Genomic DNA, 17,764 nt, shown 5'->3' with positions numbered 1-17,764 from the left:
ACACACTCACTTCATAATACTCTAGCATGTGTGTGCATGTTTGTTTTCACTCTGCATGCATAGGGGTTAAGTGGAGCTAATATGATGTATAAACCCCTCTCCAGGGATGACTCATGCTAGAAAATGTGTGTGTGCACTTTGTGTGGTTTGTTCTCACAGCGGACCCCAGTCTGGTAGTATGATTTAGAAATATTTGTTGTTTTCAAGTTTGTTGGCATTTTAATTGTCATAACATGTAAAAAACAGTCTTTTTTTAACATACAGCTGACACTGACTTGGTACTTCTTAAATCTTAAAGTGTTTCATAACTTATGTCATTATCGGTAATATTTTCAATGCCATTTCAGGATTCATATTTGAGGCCATCGCTGTCTTAACCATTTTCATCTTTGTCCTTACAGTTCCTCTTTCACATTTCCAAAAACCCTTGCTCTTTCCAAATGTTGTGGAACCGCGCTGTTCATCCCTCTTCCAGTTTGTTGCATGCGAGCCGAAAGCATCAACAAACCACTCGAGTTATCAAGGATTTCACAACTGATGGAGGGTTTCCGTTTGCAGATTTGAAAGGAGCAAGGGCTTTTTTCAGAGCCAAGGGGGTAATGTATTCTGTCCTCTAGACTGCCGGTTATTCTCCAGACTCCTTTTCTTTGCTGGAGTTTGAGTGCACTTCATTGGCCTTTTCAGTGAGCTGAAAACTTTACTTCCGCTAATATGCTCTCACTAAGCTTGACTACCATTGTGTTTATTGACTGCACATATTCTCAACACTTTCACTCCCTCTGACACTTAGAGAAGTTGCTTTTAAAGTGATTTTGTGTAGGTGTTCAGAACGTCCTAATAGACTTCTCTGCCTCGTCGTCCATCTCTGCCACTCCTGTTCTCTCCCCTTTATTGACACCTTGTCTATTGCTGTGGTTGACAGCTGTGTTTTGCAGCTGGGATAAATTAACTCCGTCTCAGGGTCAGAATGATGGGGATGAAATGAATCCTCCCACACGCCCATGACTATCAAAAACAGCCGCCGATGTTTCTCCTGTAATTCGACACAAACGAGGAAAAACAAATACATTCCAGCTGACAAAAATTGGGAAATGATCAATAATAGTTGGAAAAGGTTTCATAGGATTGTGGCGCCTGAAATCTATGACACAGTAGACCATGTAAACCTTCAATGTGCGTAAAAGAAATTGGAAATTGTGAGGTTTCTCGCTGCTGTAACGACATAATGCGTTCTCTTTCTGCTGTGGCGACGGCTGACGCTGAAATGACACTGTCATACCACCTTACAGTTAGAACTTTGACAGCGCATTCAGAGTGTGGATGTGCTGGTTCAAAGCTTTTTGTGCTTTTGAACCTATCTGCCGGCCCCTCTGCCAGCGGTTTTCAGGCTGAAAATTGGGTTCGGTGGCTCTTTTGCTCTGTGTGTGTCCTCAGTGTCCTTCAACATTTGTCTCTTTCACTGTGCCAGTGCGGAAACAGATCATTTAGCCAGCGGGCATACATTCTGGACTCTGTGTGTAAACTGTGTGTGTGTCCGGGCTTATTGCACATGTGTATTGTACTGTACTACTGGCTGTGTATGGGCCTGTGTCTGCCTTCTTCTTTGTGTGTGTTAAAGTGTGTGGATAAGTACACTGTAATCTAAGCAATGGTTGTCTGTTAGGTAGGCAGGAAATCGCCCAGCTCTGCCAGTAAACACACTCAGCAGGAAAGAAGGGGAGACATGGATGCTTTTTACACACACATGCACACACATAGACACAGATATTGGATTACACTGTGAAGCCAAACCTGCCTTACTGCAGTGAAGCAGATTTCCAGCAGTCGTTCATTCAGCAGAGAGCACTGCTGTGTATATCCCAGTCTTGCAGTGTGTTTCTGTAGCCTTCAGAATAACCCGATTCATTCCCAAATGCCAGGTGCAGCTTTAATGTAAGAGTCACATTCCTGATGACAACTTGTGGCTTTTAGATGACGCTAAAAGCTGCCAAGGTGACTAGTAACGATTTTTATGCTAGCTTGAGTGGGAGGTGTGTCACGGTAGTAGTATCCCTTTGCCGTTTACTCACTGACAGCATCTGTGGGAGACTCGGGTAGAAAAGGGTGGTGTTGAGCTGCCTCACCCTGGCTGTGGCTGGGGAAGAATTATTAGTTGGCCCGAAGGCTGTTGTGCTCCTTGGCTGTGTAGTGTGTGTGTGTGTGTGTGTGCGTGTGTGCACAAGCTTGAGTTTGTGTCTGCCAGTGGTGCTGCAATGTTCCATTTAGTCAACATCACCCAGCCAGCACCCCCACTGTACTGTCACCATCATCATAACTGGCAGCTGGCAGGCTACATGCTACTGCAGCTGCCATGCTTTGGGCCAAAGAGAGAGGGAGCAGGAAGAGAGAGAATGAGCATAAGCGATGAGATGAAACATGAAAATCGTGCAAAAATACGTGTGTGTATGAGAGAGGGTGGGGTGAGAGGAGGTAAGAAGATGTGGGGTGAGAGAGAGAACGAAGGGCACACAGAAGTGGCAACAATTTGGAGAATTTGTTGGTAGATAAATTGAATGAGAAAGAGAAAGAAAAAAGTGGAAGAGAGGGCATGAGAGAGAGAGAGAAAAAGAGTGAGAGCTGAGTTTCAGTGGCAGCCATCCAACACCCAGCTCTCTGAGACAACTACCAAACCAGACTTGCCAATTACCGTTTGAAGGTCAATCAGTGAAAGTGGAATCACAGTACAATGCTGTTTGTACACTCTCTGTGCAGGGGATAAATGATCCAATACAAACACTCTAAGACTTCTGGGAAGCTCACCAAAAAAAAAAAAAAACACACAAAAACTTTCTCAGGGAAAAACAGCCACGGAGTGAAAACTTTTCAATCAGAGCTGATGAAGGATAAATGTGTGAACACACAGCTTTTCAGAAATAATTCTTCTTCCATTGCTGTGTGTTCTGATAATTAGGGTTATTAATTGGTCGGTTCATTACGATACGATTTTATGTCGATTCTTTGCACCGCAATACAGCATTTGCCAATATCACAACATCTGCCATGATACAATTTCGATTTGATCAATTCAGGGCCTTGTGAACTATATTTAAGCAAAATCCCTGTGATATTGAAGTGAACTGTTGCCTAGCAACACATAAACATAATCCTGTTGCTACTTTGTGTTAACTAGGTCTACATGTTATGTGCAGACTGGCTGCTTAGTATCATGTTCCATGATGAGTACCACATGGGGTATGCTAAGGCAGCTAAGCTAAAAACAGCGCTGTAACAGCTCAACTTGTGCACAGAGAAGCACTCACGGCGGCTTATTGAAGAACGCCGCTGCAACCAATGTAACCAAGCGTCCTGGATAACTCACTAAACAATAAATGGGACAAAAGGTAGTGTAGCACCTTCAACAGCAACTGCTGTCCTTTTCATTTTCCTTGACCAAAACTCCCATTCTGTGACTGTGACACAGAATCTCAAAATAAATAAAGGTAATGATATGGCTAGATGCTTTAACTTTGTATCATTGATATTGAATCATATATTGATAAAGATCGAGGGATCGTTAAACCCCTACTGATAATTAAAGCTATATGTCCTGGACATGCACTTTGCCTCTGCAGTGGAGAGCTGCAGGTGCCACCTTCCCAGCAGCCAGGACTTTGGGGATATCCCATCAGGTGTGCAGGAGCTTTGCCTAAGTCAATGAATGTGCTCAGTATTGATTCCTCACTCTATGACCAGAGTAACAACTATAGCCAATCTTTCTAGCACAGCACCGGCATTTTCATTTTTTGGTTGTTGTATTGGCAACGCACTCTGAAACCTGACTTTTTATTTGAATTTATCAAGCAATATACCTCATCAAATGTCAACATTTGAAAGTGCTTTGCTTTGCATGAGTGCACTGTATGCCAACCACTGTGACACTTCCTCCTTGCAGCCGCACAACAATGATTTTCTTTTTCTCTGAAATGAGGTGTAAGGAGCTAGATAAATCAAGAAGAGTGTGAAAACAATGAGATGGAAAGAAATCATTTCTGTGTTACTCTGATACACCTAGCCCTCTCAGCTGTTATCGATGTTGTTCTGGGGTATGATCACTTCAGTCATAAACTGAAGGCAAATAAAGTAAATGCACTCTCTTAGTAGTGACGGTTTGTTTTGAGAGATTATGCTCTACCTGCTCCGTGATGGGAGTTTGGCAAGAGCAACTACAAATATGTGAAAACTGGGTCAAAAGTCTGCAGCCTGCCAAGGTTTCCCTGATGATGCTCCAACAGGCCTAGACTCAATATTAATGTGTTCATTTGTTATGTGTCCGCCGTCCCCTCCCAGAGTTATACCTGGTCATTTCTGAATGATACAGAATCCTGTAGAACCAGGAAGAACAATGACATTGTTAGACAAGACATCTAATGAGCCGTGAAATCAATATGTACAATCCTGCCTCACCCGGGGCATGCTGGGTAATGGAGTGTCAGGAGCGCTTTGGAGCTGTTTTAATCACAGAGACCTTGGATTATCCACTCGTAAACAGGCTGGTAACTGCCAAAATACCGCAACCCCCTGAGATGTGTGTGTGTGTGCTTGTGTATGTGCATCTGTGATTACTTTTTACATAATTGAAGTAAACTGTGCGTCCATATGCCCGTGCCGGCACGAAACAAAAAGTGCATTTGTGCACCTCTGCATGAATTTAGTGTGAGAGGGACTCTGAGACCCTTATAATATCTGTGTGATCATGGCTCCGCTGTAAGGATCACAATGCCCCCCATCTGCTCCCTCCACTTATTTCTTCTCCCTGGTCCGAGTTCTGTTTCATTAGCCTTTGACGCTGTGACAGAGCCCATCGCTGATCCTGCATGTGAAGTAAGAGCTCTTCCTGCTAATCACTTAGCCTGCACCCTCCTCCATCCCCACCACAAAGTCCCACTACCATCTGCATGCTAATGCTACCTGAGCTTCGAATCTAGCTCTGGCTCGCATTTGCCTGCATGCTGATGAACTTGTTAGCAATATCTTGAATGCTAATATTGTGAGCCAAAGGACTAATGTGCATCCTGCATGCTAATGATATATTGAATTGGAATACCTACAGGTAGCAGCGTAACTTTAGCGCTGACATTTTGCAGATAGCCTTTGTTAACTCTCATTCCTTGAGCTGTAATGATCGGTTGGATGGCTGCCAACAAGCAAAACTTTTTTTCAGGATGATTCTGTAACCTCAGCTCATGTAGTAAACAGTGTAAGATTGACTTAAAATCAGTTTCACTTTGTCAATATTCATTTATCCTTTGTTATTTCTCTGCCTGTCTGTGCTGTGAGGTGCTCTCCAGGGCTCAGCTGGTCTAATGCGTTGTGTCGGGGAGAGCTAGCACCCTGGGGCTACAAGTGGGGCTTGGAAAAACTGCACGTTGATGTGTGAAAAAAGCATCGATTAATTGAACGTATCTGTCAGAGCCCTTTGTTTACAGGCAGAGCTAAGCGTCGGGGTCAGACACCGAGGGAGATGTTCCTGCTGGATAGGAGTGAAGAAACATTGTTGCTAAGTCCTTCAGTTGCTCCATCGTCCTCTCCCCATTACACAAAACCAGCGCAGACACAGCAGATGCTGTTGAGTGGGTGTTTGAAGGGTACCTTTCCTATGCAGGCTCCACATGGCTTTCACTTTTCAAGCTCCATTGTTTTCACCAGTTTTGTGTGGGTTACTACTTCACTGAAGCTGCTCACTCTGTTGACTCCCACTCTGCCTTTAAAATCGCACTGTGCTAATGATACCATGTTATTTATATCCCTTAAACAACTACGGCTCCTCTTTTTTTAGCAGCCTGGAATCATTTTAACTTTACTCTGTGTACTAGGATCCAAAGATTGACTTGTTCTTTACACTTGGTGCCACTTCATCTGGTCCTGTAGTCTGGCTGACATGATTAGAAAACATGAGACGGCCCCATGTGGTTAAGCTTTATCCCTATTTGAGAGGAAATAGGCCTTTCATTCTCCCTGAGTCCCTATCGATCTGAAAATGAGAAAATGGAAAGATTACTCTGTGATGGAAAGCGCCATTAAAGAGCTGGGGAGGCAAAGAGCTCACAAAATACCCAAGTATTTATCAGTTCACTGGCATTTTTTTACCTTATTTATCCGGAGAATGCTTGCTGTTTGTACATGCTCATGTGAACTTTGCTCCGCTATACAGTTACTGTTTTTCAATCCCGCTGCTGGATCCTTTAAAGCCCAAAGTTTTACAGTATAGAGCAAATATGTCATAATGAGCAGATGAGGACTGAGAGATGTGGCTAAATTTAACCTGAATTTGGAGGAGATAAAATCCCCTGTGCAGACACATCATGGAACTGTTTCATATTTATTTAAGTATTTGCAGTTAGATTGTTAGTAACCGGAAAATAAATCACGTGATTTAGACCATTAATTACAAAGCCACTGAAGGGTGTAAATAATGTTGAAAATGTTATGTTACACCGTGGGCTTGTTCTCAGTCACAGGACACTCCAGAAAAAAATGAGAGTAAGATGAATATATTTACCATTAACCTTGTACAGTATTTGTCATCAGTCATCTCATGAAACATCATTTATATTGCAATCTGGGGTATCATTAATTCGCCCCACTTTTCCAGTGGTATTTACCCATTTGGCTATTAAAAGGAACAGTTAACCCCAATTAAAAAAAATACACACTTTTCCTCTCACCTTACCTTATCTTTCTAGATTGTTTTGGTGTGAGTTGCTGAGTGTTTGAGGTATCAGCTGTAGAGATGTCTGCTTTCTCTCCAATATAATGAAACGAGATGGCACACGGCTCAAGAATAAGAACCAAATAAATAAATAAAACACAACAGCAATGTCTCTTTCTAGAAATCATGACCCAATTACTCAAGACAATCCACAGACCTTCAGTTCATGGAGCAACTTTATTCTTTCAGGTTCAGCCTGGCTTTTATAGGTCTTATGAAGGACCCAGTTTTTGAGCCTTGTCCTTCACAAATCACCTCCTGAATTGGGACACAGAGTCACACCTGGGAGCTCTGCAGTACAAGCAGTCATCTACTGTTGGGCACTGAGCAGGTCCAATGGGATAAATGGGGGTCAAGTGCCTTGCTTAAGGGCACCTCTGTGATAATTGTTGAGGGAGCGTTGAGTGTTACTCATTTGTTTTCTTCTGTCAAACCTGGCTTTGCTAACCCTTTGTCCACTACTGTGCTGGCTTTGAACTGACTGAATTTACTATAGAAGACACTCTTTAGGGAATGTATGATCCTGCCTGTTGATCCACAATCCAATTTTATTGACAGACAATTTAAATCCAGGCCTATAATCCTGTTGTATAAGGTGCACTGTCCAGTCAGTTAGTCTTGCATTAAGCCTTGAGGACAGACTAATGCCGACCTTACACCAAACAACTTTCAATTTCACTGTCATAGAAAGACAACCGATGTAGAAAAGAAATCACGAGAGTTTTGTTCCACACTTGGCAACTCACACAAAGACAGCCTACATTGATAATTGGCACCACAGGTAAGAGGAAAAGTATGTATTTTTTTTTTATATGGGGTTAACTGTTCCTTTTAATAGCTCAAAGGGTAAATACCACTGGGAAAGTGGGACAAAATTAATGATACAGCAGATTACAATATGAGTTGTTTTTTATAAGATGATTGATTACAAATACTGTACAAGGTTAATGGTAAATATATTCATATAACTCTCATTTTTCTGGAATGTTCTGTGATTCAGAACAAGTCAAGGGTGTTGACAATAACATTGTCAACATTATTTACACCCTTCAGTGGCTTTGTAATGAATAGTCTAAATCGCGTGATATATTTGCTGGTTACTAATGATCTAACTGCAAATACCTGGTAACAAACATATTTTAGCTAATAAGCCTGAAGTGCGTTTGTGTCCATGATTGCTGTGAAAAAAAAGTGCCAAAGGGAATTTCTCTTTTCTGATTTTTGTCTATCATGCACCTTTTTGATGCTGTCAAAATATTTTCGGAGCTGTGCGCACTGCATATTGTTTTTCAGCATTAACAGCTCTCATCCCTGCTTTTAATCTTGCTGTCTTCTACATAGATGCTCTGTATACATTTTGGTTGTTGGAAAAAAAAAGGTATAGGCACACATTGTTGAAAGGAGTTGTATTCTCTGCAGGAGTATATCTCTTACACTAGTAGAGTTGGTTTTATGACTCATACACATGCCCATATTCCTGGCATATTATATAGCATTATGTCCCCAGCATATGATGTATGTCTTTGTGCCTCCTATATGGAACATTACATCTCCATATGCTGCTCTGCGAAGTTTATTTTTGACTTCAGTTATCTCCGCAGTCACATTTGGTGTAATATGTCACCGCACTACACTGCACAGCGCAGCAGGAAAGCTCAGCTAACAGCCTTGCACGGTACCGTAGCCTTCTCCCCTTGGCATTCTAAATAGATAAATTATGATCACACTCCTCTGCAGTTGTCTGGCCGCCAGGGTTGACATATACACTGTAAAGAGACTGGCTAATGAAGAATGGCTCTGTCATTGGAGTTGTCTCGGAAATAAGGGAGATCACTCCATCTCTCTTTCTCTCTTCCTTTCTCTCAGTCTTTCCTGTTGTTTTCTCACGCTTTCTCCCTTTATTCCCTTATTGCTCCATTGCACCTCCACCCATCATTCATTCCTGTGTTTCATTCTCTCATTGCACTCTGTCTGTATGGAATAAATGAGGTTTTGGTGTTGCAAATGCATCATACCCCTGCAACCCCCTCCGCCTCCGCCTACCCATGGTGCTTTGCGGCAGCTGGAGATGTGCATCTAACCATCTCTAATGAGCTCGCTTGCGTTCGTCACTGTCGTTGTTGTTGTTGTTTATGGTGAAGTAATTTGTGGTTGCCATAGAAATTGTCTCTGCTAAATGTGCCCATCATTACTATGTGCTTAAATCCATCATTGCCAGTAGCCCGGAGGCGGGCAGGCGAATGAAATTTGATTAATATGATTTGATATCATTTTTCCATTAGCGTCTGAGGAAAGTGGGTATTGTGTGTCTGTTGTTTCTATTCGTATACATTATGTTTCAAACTAACATTTAGTCTTAAGGAGCTGGTTCAGGTTTTTTGAAGTGCGGTTGTATGGGGTACATATCCATAGACAGTATTACATACAGTAGATGTCCTCAGTTTTAAGAAGCAGGCTGGATTATGATGTATATCTACTGTTGAGGAGGGGTCGGCAACAAATCGTATTTTAGCCACCTAAAAAAGTCCCACCTTAAAAAAATCACTATCAATGTAAGTGGACACTATATTGGGATTATTTTCACTGCTCCACCTCAAATATCGATTTCCAAAGGGAACTCTTCAAAGCCAGATTCCATTGAGAAAAACAGTGATTTGACATTGCTGAACACAAGAGCTGCTGGTCTACTGCTGCCTTGATCAGTTAGTTAATTTGTGTTATTGTGTGACTTTGGTGTTTAACAGGGTTAGGTTGGAATCACTTAAGTCACACAATAACACAAAATAACTAGCTGAACGAAGCTACCAAAACCAAAATATTGCTATTTAAGTGTCATCACGGAAGATAATGCGATTCAGTTTCACTTGTTTCAATGATTTTAATATGGCTGCCACCAAATATCCCCACACATTTATCCATAAATTTATCCAACTTGGCATACAAAGAGACAGAAGGAGATTCTTATGCACTACACTGATTAACAGGATTAAAAGAATTGCCAAGATGGGCATTTTCTAAAGGGTGCGGTTCACTTCCCTGCTCCTCTCTTCTGTTAGTGATCAACTAAATTTTGACAAGCCGTGTCATCATACAGGGATTCCCTTTGAACTCTTTTTCGGGACTGATTCTTGAATATTTTAGCAGTGGTAGGGGGTGAAACCTCATTTGCTATTTTTTCCTCTTCTCTCCTAGCACCTTTGGGGTGGAAATGTCATATTGTCAGTGGGAAATGCCCATGGTAGCAGCTCTACTCACTCTGGCCTAAATGTAAATGTCAGTAGAGATGTTCTTAAAAAAATGTCTCACTCACTTCATTTTCTGTCTCCTTCCCTTCTCTTGGGTATCTCTGATTCTTTCCCATCTTCTCAGCTGTACTCTTTTAACCCTCTCCTGGCTACTCCTGCCCTTCATTGCCCCTATGTTGTTTCTTCCTTTCATCCCTCCATTGCTTTCTACCACTTTTTTCCAGACTCAATTCCATATTGTCTTTTGTTTCCCTTTCTGTCATTTATTCTCCCAGTTTTTTTTCTTGTCTTCTATTTAGCATCTGCACCCTCCAATTCCAATCCTGACTTTTTAAACCTCTCTACCTTTTATCTTTCTCTCCCTTGTCTACCTCCTCTCTATCTCATCCCTCCCCTCGTCGCTCTCCATCTGTCTTATGTCTCTGTGGTACAAGTCTGCTTGAGTGGGCTGCCAGTAACTTGTCTGTCAGTTTTGTTGCTTTTTCCCCCTCATCTTAACCTCATTTCTATTTCTTCTTCTTATTTGCTTGATTTTGCCCCATGCTGTGGAGTGGGTTTCTGAAACTTTGCTGTACTTGTTTCCATGACCTTATCAGATTCCCAACCATCCTCTGCCGCTTTCTCGTCTTTTCTTGTCTGTTTTTTCCCACGCACTTCCTTCTTCCCATTCTCTTTTCATCTGTCTCAGTCTGCTATCTTTTTTGGGCTCTCTTTGTTACATTTCATCAGTCTCTTTCTTCGCTTTTTCTCTCTCCTGTGCTCTCTGCAGAGCTTTTCCATCATTTTTACTTTCCCCCTTTTGGTTCCCCTCCCTCCCTCAGGTGGCTTGGCTCAGACCAACTTTGCTCCCTCACCTCCATTGCGATATGGGGTGTAAAGGCTAACACAACCTTCCTGTCAGGGGAGATTTATTCCCTCACCTTTTGGAGCACTTGATCAGGGTCTGCATGCATCTGTAATCTGCCTTGCAAAGGTGAGGCATTCACCCCGCACCAGCCTGCTTTGGCCCTCCCGGATGGATGGCTGGCTGGCTGGGGACCGGGTCTGTCAACGCGGCATTAAACATTTAAAACTCGGTCTGCAGATCACTCAAAGCATAGCAACGGAGCCAGCAGCCTTGGGTCTGGAAACCACAGAGGGAAGTAGACAAGGCAAAGAGAGAACAAGGGAGAGAGAGCTAGACTGTCAGGGGATCTTGATAGAGAGAGAAGAAAATCTCTTCCTGTCACTTTCTGGGAGACATTGGGACATAAGATTCAGTAGCTATCACTGTAAAGGAGGCTCACAGAGCGGAGACAATACCCTCTCCTGCTGCTCTGGGCTAAGCCAAACCAACAGGTGTGACTGTGTATTGAGGCGATTCCTTTGTTTCCATCTCAATAATCCAAAGAGTTGAATATCTCAGTAACAAAATGCAAAGATGTGTCTTCCAGGTGCTACTTGTTGCCTTGTTGTCAGAGGGTGTCCCCTGGCTTTTCATGGATAAAGACCGAAATCTGTCCTTAAAATAGAATGGACTGTTTAATAATCTTCCCGTTACCCAGTAGGCCAGATTCAATCCAAGAGGAGGAAATGTGACAACATGGCAGCATTGCTGGTGCTGAGCCAGATAAGCTTGACATGCGCTGCTGCCAGAGCCAATCACAGCAAAATTACATGAGAGAGAAATGAGTCAAGTGAATAAAAATTAGGTATTTAAAAGAAGCAAGAGACCCCTGCTTAACCAAATCACACTAATGGCAATGGCTCTGGACAGTATTAGAATAAGAGAGTCACTGGCTACATTTACATGCACACTGATGTTCCACTGTTATTCAGAATATGACAATATTATGAACTTGATGAGGGTAATAGAAACAGCATCCCATGTTTGGATATTCTGAATTAGTTCTTTTTCTGAATTTAGCATTTTTTGATTAAGATGTGGGATATGCCAGTATAATCTGGGTTTTAAATGCATTACTTGGACATTCAGAATATATGTCTCAGCTGGGGTTTTTACTGCATTTTGTCACCAAGCGACAACCTTAGAGGCTGGAACAAAAAAATGGTTTGGGTCTCTATAGCTAATTATAACATTGATGACAACTGCTCATGGGGTGATTTTTTTCATAACTCGCCCATATACATTTATTAAGTTCCAAAGCTGCACATATTTAAGGGCTAGCCATGTCCATTATTTATACAGTCTATATTTGCGACACCCTCTTGTCTGTTTACATTTGGCTCTGTGCATTATCATTCAAACACTCTGCACACAGCAACTAGCCAACGGTTTGCAAGACTACAGGAACATGCCCAAAAAATGGCCACATTTTTGTGGCTAGAGGGAGAAACACTCCTACTTTTAAAAATGATTATTTGGATATCAATAGGCTGTGTCTGCACGGTCACACAAGTCTGCCACTGGTATGAAAAATCCTGTTGTGATGCCAAGAGGCAAAATTATAGCAGGTCCAGCTTTTTCACTTCTATAATTTGAGGTTATACATGACATGTTTGGGCACGTTAATCAGAGTATTCACAGCTGCATGTAAACAGGAGGTTTGTGCAGGTCTGTGAATGCAGTGCATGTGGAGCTCTCCATGATTTCTTTCTCCCTCAGCAGCAGTTTGTGACTTGCAGGTTGGATAACTGATCCATTGATCCATTCAGAGCTGATATGATCAGGTCAGATAGATGGATGAGAGGAGCAGCTGCTGCGAGTGGCTGCAAAATTTTAGACCTAGCAGAGTGATCAGTTATGTTTCACTTCCAATGCACCTGGCATTTTACTGCTGTATATATACCAAATGGTTCATATATTTCAACAGCGCTCATAATGAGCAGTCCAGCTCCAAAAATAGAAAGTCTGTTTGTGGTGGCAGATATTTTGATTGTGGTGGGCTGCAACAAATACATGAATGTGTGTGAAACCCTTAGTTTATTGGGCATATTGTTTTTTGGGGAATAAGGGCAAAAACCATAATAATGTGTACATGTAAACCTACTGGGTCTTTAGGTTTATTTTTTGCCAGGATGCACATTTCATAAATGTGTCATTTTCTTCCAAAAGAGTCCTCAAGTAGGTTTCTGTCAACAAGTGTCCTCCCACAGCTGTGCTACGCAAACAACCAGTCCTGGTAAGGACAAGCAGCTCTGTGTGTTAATTGGCCATTAGTGCTGCCCACAACTGATGATCTCAACAAGCTGTTAAAAATTATGGCTGCACTATCACGCAGCTGCCTCTCAGGTCAGATAGTTCTGGTTGACAGGTGGCACTACATCGCAAACATTTCTCTCATTTTGTTGGTGTTTTGCAAATCATGCAGAATAAAGGGGCTTTTTAGTCAAATGGCAGACTTTGCTGATGACGCAGCTGTAATTGGAGGTCTGTCACTAATCAGTCAATGATAATTAACTCCAACCTATGATTTCTGCTGACATTTGATCATTGAAACAGCCAATTACTGCACATTTAGGAAGCAGAGCCATCACTAGCGTACACATTTGTGACCACATGTATGCGAACGTACATTCGGGTGCACAAGAAAAAAAAGTGTGCAGAAGTGTTTGCTGCGTGGCCAACTGAACAGAGATACTCTTGATCCTAAAACAAGCTGAGGTCTTCTTTCCAGTGGGGATGAGAGAGAAACACTGTAAGACTTGAGCTGCGTGTCAGCACTCTTTGCCTCCTCCTCACCTTTCCTCACCTCTCGTCCCATTACATTTCCTCACCTCTGCTCCCACACCTACTCCTCTCCTCTGCATTTCCTTCCTTCGCTACCCTTATCTACTTTTGTATTGCCTCAGTTGTGTCATGCACAACGGGAATGCCATGCTGCTACATGCCATAAATACAGACAGGGTCATAAAGCATTTTTTTTATTACAACCAGATCATTGCACAAACACAAAGAGAGCTGTAGGGATAATTAGAGGGACACAGCCGAGGAGACAAAAGCAAAAGCCCTTGTGAGAATAGAAGTGAAAGATAACAAAAAAAGGAGTTGAGTATAGAGCAGAATAGGGGCTGAGGCTATGAGAAAGTTGAGAGAAGGACACAGCAGAGCATGTTGTGATAGCTGTGATGTGAGGAGAGATGGCAGGGCAAAGTAGATGGATGGAGAGGGAGAGAGTGAGGAACTGGGGAGGAAGAAATAGGAGAAGAATGACAGAGTGTGACTCAGAAACAGAGATGGGAGAGATGGGGTGGAGGTGCAGACTGAGTGTTTGCCCCATGGGCCTGGCTGGCCAAAGGTAAGCCAGCAGACAGCACAATGTGTCACTCTACATTCTGTCAGCAACATAGCAAGTTATTTCTAGAGGACAGGAGTTTCAACCTAAGTGTTTTTTTTTTTCTGATGTGTGTGTCAGTGGATGTACTCAGCTACCCACAATGCCCTGCTCCAAAAGCATCTCCCAGAAGGTCTTGTTGACATTTTCGTTCTGCCTTTCAATCATCAGCAGTGAATTTGCTGTGTAAGAATGTTGTATGTGTGTGTGTGTTTGTGTCCAGCAGGGAAATGATCATGCTGACATCTGTGTGTGTGAAAAAGAAAATATGTTGCATGTCATCTCAGCCTCTCTGTCACATCCTAATTGACAGACTTTTATGTCTGTCTATCTGTCTCTCTCTCTCTCTCTCTCTCTCTCTCTCTCTCTCTCTCTCTCTCTCACACACATACGCGCGCACACACACACACACACACACACACACACACACACACACACACACACACACACACACACAGTCTACCAGGCTTAGCCCCATTGTTTACATATGGTTAATCCCCGACACATACTCTAGGAGGAAAACCTTCCAGGGACACAGTCGCTCATCTACTGCTGCAAAGCGACATCTGGACTCAAGCGCATTTTATCATCCTATAATTGGCCTCACAAAACAGTAGTAGCTTAGCATTGAAGAAACAATCCACAGGGATTTCTTATTGTTGCTGAGGGAAAACAAGAGCAGAGGAAATAGGTGTGAGGTAGCAAGACGTGTGAAACAGGAGGAAGATCACGAAAGGATCAGTGGACGGATGAAAGGAAATAAGGTTGGTCAGAAGGAAAGGTGGCAGGAAGTAGGCTACCAGAACTCAAACTATAAGGACTTAAGATGGATTGAAAGGTGAAAGTAGTGTGACAGGAATAGAAAGCAGTTCTGGAGGGAAGAAACTACCTGAAGACAGGAGATAGAAGAGTGAATGATGTGTGAAGGAGGCAGGGATGGATTTTGGAAGGAATGACAGACGGAGGAGGCAAAGAAGAAGAGATAGAAGGGAAACCAAGGAAAAAAATAACTGTAACCTAAGCCAAAAAACAAAAACAAAACTAAGCTTTTGGTGGTGATTACAAATTGTTTTTGTTGCATTTGCCGTAGAAATACTCAGTCTCCAAGACATTTCCAGATGGCACATTAAAAGGCAAAGAACATTTTTAATTTTGTAATAGTTGCAACAATCAAGAAGCTTTATCAAGGATATTAGTGGCTGATGAAATATGAAACTTTGGTATTTCAGACAGAATAAATAAGAGAGAAACCTGTACTTTAATGATTGTGGTGGGCTATTATGTGCAGACCATAGCAGCAGGTGGCAACTTGATATACATCAGAGCTGGTAAGGGTTTCTGACAGATGAGTGCTCATGCATGACATGCATTTGCAAAGTAATGCAGATGGACGCTTGGAAGGATGGTTCGATCAGTAAATGGAGGGATAACAGAAGTCAAAAGCAGAAACATGCAAGGAATGTAAGGAAGTAAGACAAATTGAAATACAGGAAGTAGAGGTGGGGAAAATATTTGATTATGAGATGCATCAGGGTGCTGACATGAATGATTTGGCGTTGATTCAGAGATCATATATACATTATTTACATATTAGTTAGCAAGGTGATTTATATAGAACAAAATAGGCTGAACTCAGCTGTGAGGACAGTGCAGCACCCGCACATCTACAGCATGGGCATATGTAAAGTTTGTAGTTCATCTTCACAAAAGGCAGCAATTGTAAGCTTATTCTAATTTGATATCTAAACTGTGTTTCCAACATAATTAGAATCTATGTGTGGCAGTTGATGACGGGGGCGATCAGCAAACATCACTTTTTTAAAAGTTTTGTGTCCCCTCTCTAAATTTGGACACTTTTGCAAGTCCATAAACACAGCATAGGCAGAACTCTTCATGAGTCCTTTTTTCCTCGGCAGCAGTTTGCGAAGTTAGTGCGTCCGACGTTCTACTGCTCCGTCTGTGCCCAGAGTATGCTCTGCACTCCGAGAGCGTGGTGTAATGCAAAACCAAAGGGTATATTTCAGTAGCACTCTTAATGAACACTCAAGCTCCAAAAATATATAATATAATATATAATGTAATATAAATTTATATAAAATGTCAATATGAGGCGAACATGAAAGACATTGTAAATATTTTCTACACTGTCACCCAGAGACTGCTGATAACAGAGCAGATCAGCGATCAGCAGTAACATTAACAAACTAGAGCAGCTGATCAACACACACTGCAGCATTAAATAGTTAAAACAACTCATTGTTGAAGAAAATAACTCTATGCTCAGTCTGGTTTTCCCTCCAGAACTCTGCACCTTGCTGCTCCACTGCTGGCATAATGTAAATAACAACACAATGGAGCACTCCGCCTCCCCCTCGTGCTTTCCTATGAATTACTTTTATGCAGTTAACTTTTTAAATAAAAAAGCTGCGGACCATTTATTATTCAACAGTACATGAATTGCACTATTTGTGGTGAAATATTACAGTATGCAAACACTGAACACTACGTCTGGATAAATATCCGACAATGTGTTAGTGTAAGCAAATACAGATGGATCCAGTCACTCTGATTCAAAAGCTATAGTACGAAAGCATTTTGGCTTCTGTGAAGTTGAAGGGAATGTGGGACTGGACAAGAGCCACACTTTAAGCAAGTAAATCCCTCTGTTATTATGGATCATTACAAATACAACACTCGATATTTTAAAAGTAGTTAGTAATGACAAAGTGACAAAAATAAATCATGTATAGAAATCAAATTTGATGCATTGATAATCGTTTTATAATCAAATTGTAATTGAATCGTGAGATGCCTGGAGAGTCCTACCCCAACAGGCAGACAAACGTGTTCTTAAAGGATTGCAGACATGGGATGAATTTTATCTAGCCAATTGCTCTGTTGCATTACCCACAAAGGTATTCACACACACACACACACACACACACACACACACACACACACACACACACACACACACACACACACACACATGTTCTCGCACTTACATGCGTCGCTATCCCTTTTTGTCTTCTCTCATGCCTTCTCCCATTGTGGAGCAAATGCTAAAAGCTAAAGTGCTTTCCCATCCAGCTCTCAATTAGATAACTGAGGCCCTAAAGGCTGCTCTTTGCACTGAACACCATCTAACATGAAATCAAAAGTGGGGAAGGAGAACGGTGGGGGTTGGGAGTAATCACATCAGTCAAGTCCTTAATCACTTTTTGCTCTTCAACAGGCATCTTACAGTATATCCATCATCTAGGAACTGTGCCTTTGACCCTTGACCCCATATATATATATATATATATATATATATATATATATATATATATATATATATATATATATATATAGCAAGGAATGTAATTTTCTCACACTATTGTGGTAACTTAAAATAGAATATAAAAAATGGAGTGGATCACCTTCTTTGAATATATATTTAAATGTAAAACAGTTATTAATTGGCATTTTCCAATCATTATTGGAGCTCTATTTCT

General features: G+C 41.8%; 1 protein-coding gene across 1 annotated transcript in view; it reads left to right on the top strand.

Moving 5' to 3' along the window:
- ctnnd2a (catenin (cadherin-associated protein), delta 2a) overlaps positions 1–17,764 on the top strand; it is a 302,877-nt gene that overhangs the window by 50,426 nt on the left and 234,687 nt on the right.

Source organism: Plectropomus leopardus, chromosome 21, assembly GCF_008729295.1.
Source record: "Plectropomus leopardus isolate mb chromosome 21, YSFRI_Pleo_2.0, whole genome shotgun sequence".
In the NCBI taxonomy this organism is placed as follows: domain Eukaryota; kingdom Metazoa; phylum Chordata; class Actinopteri; order Perciformes; family Serranidae; genus Plectropomus; species Plectropomus leopardus.
This window is presented reverse-complemented; position numbering and strand designations above follow the sequence as displayed.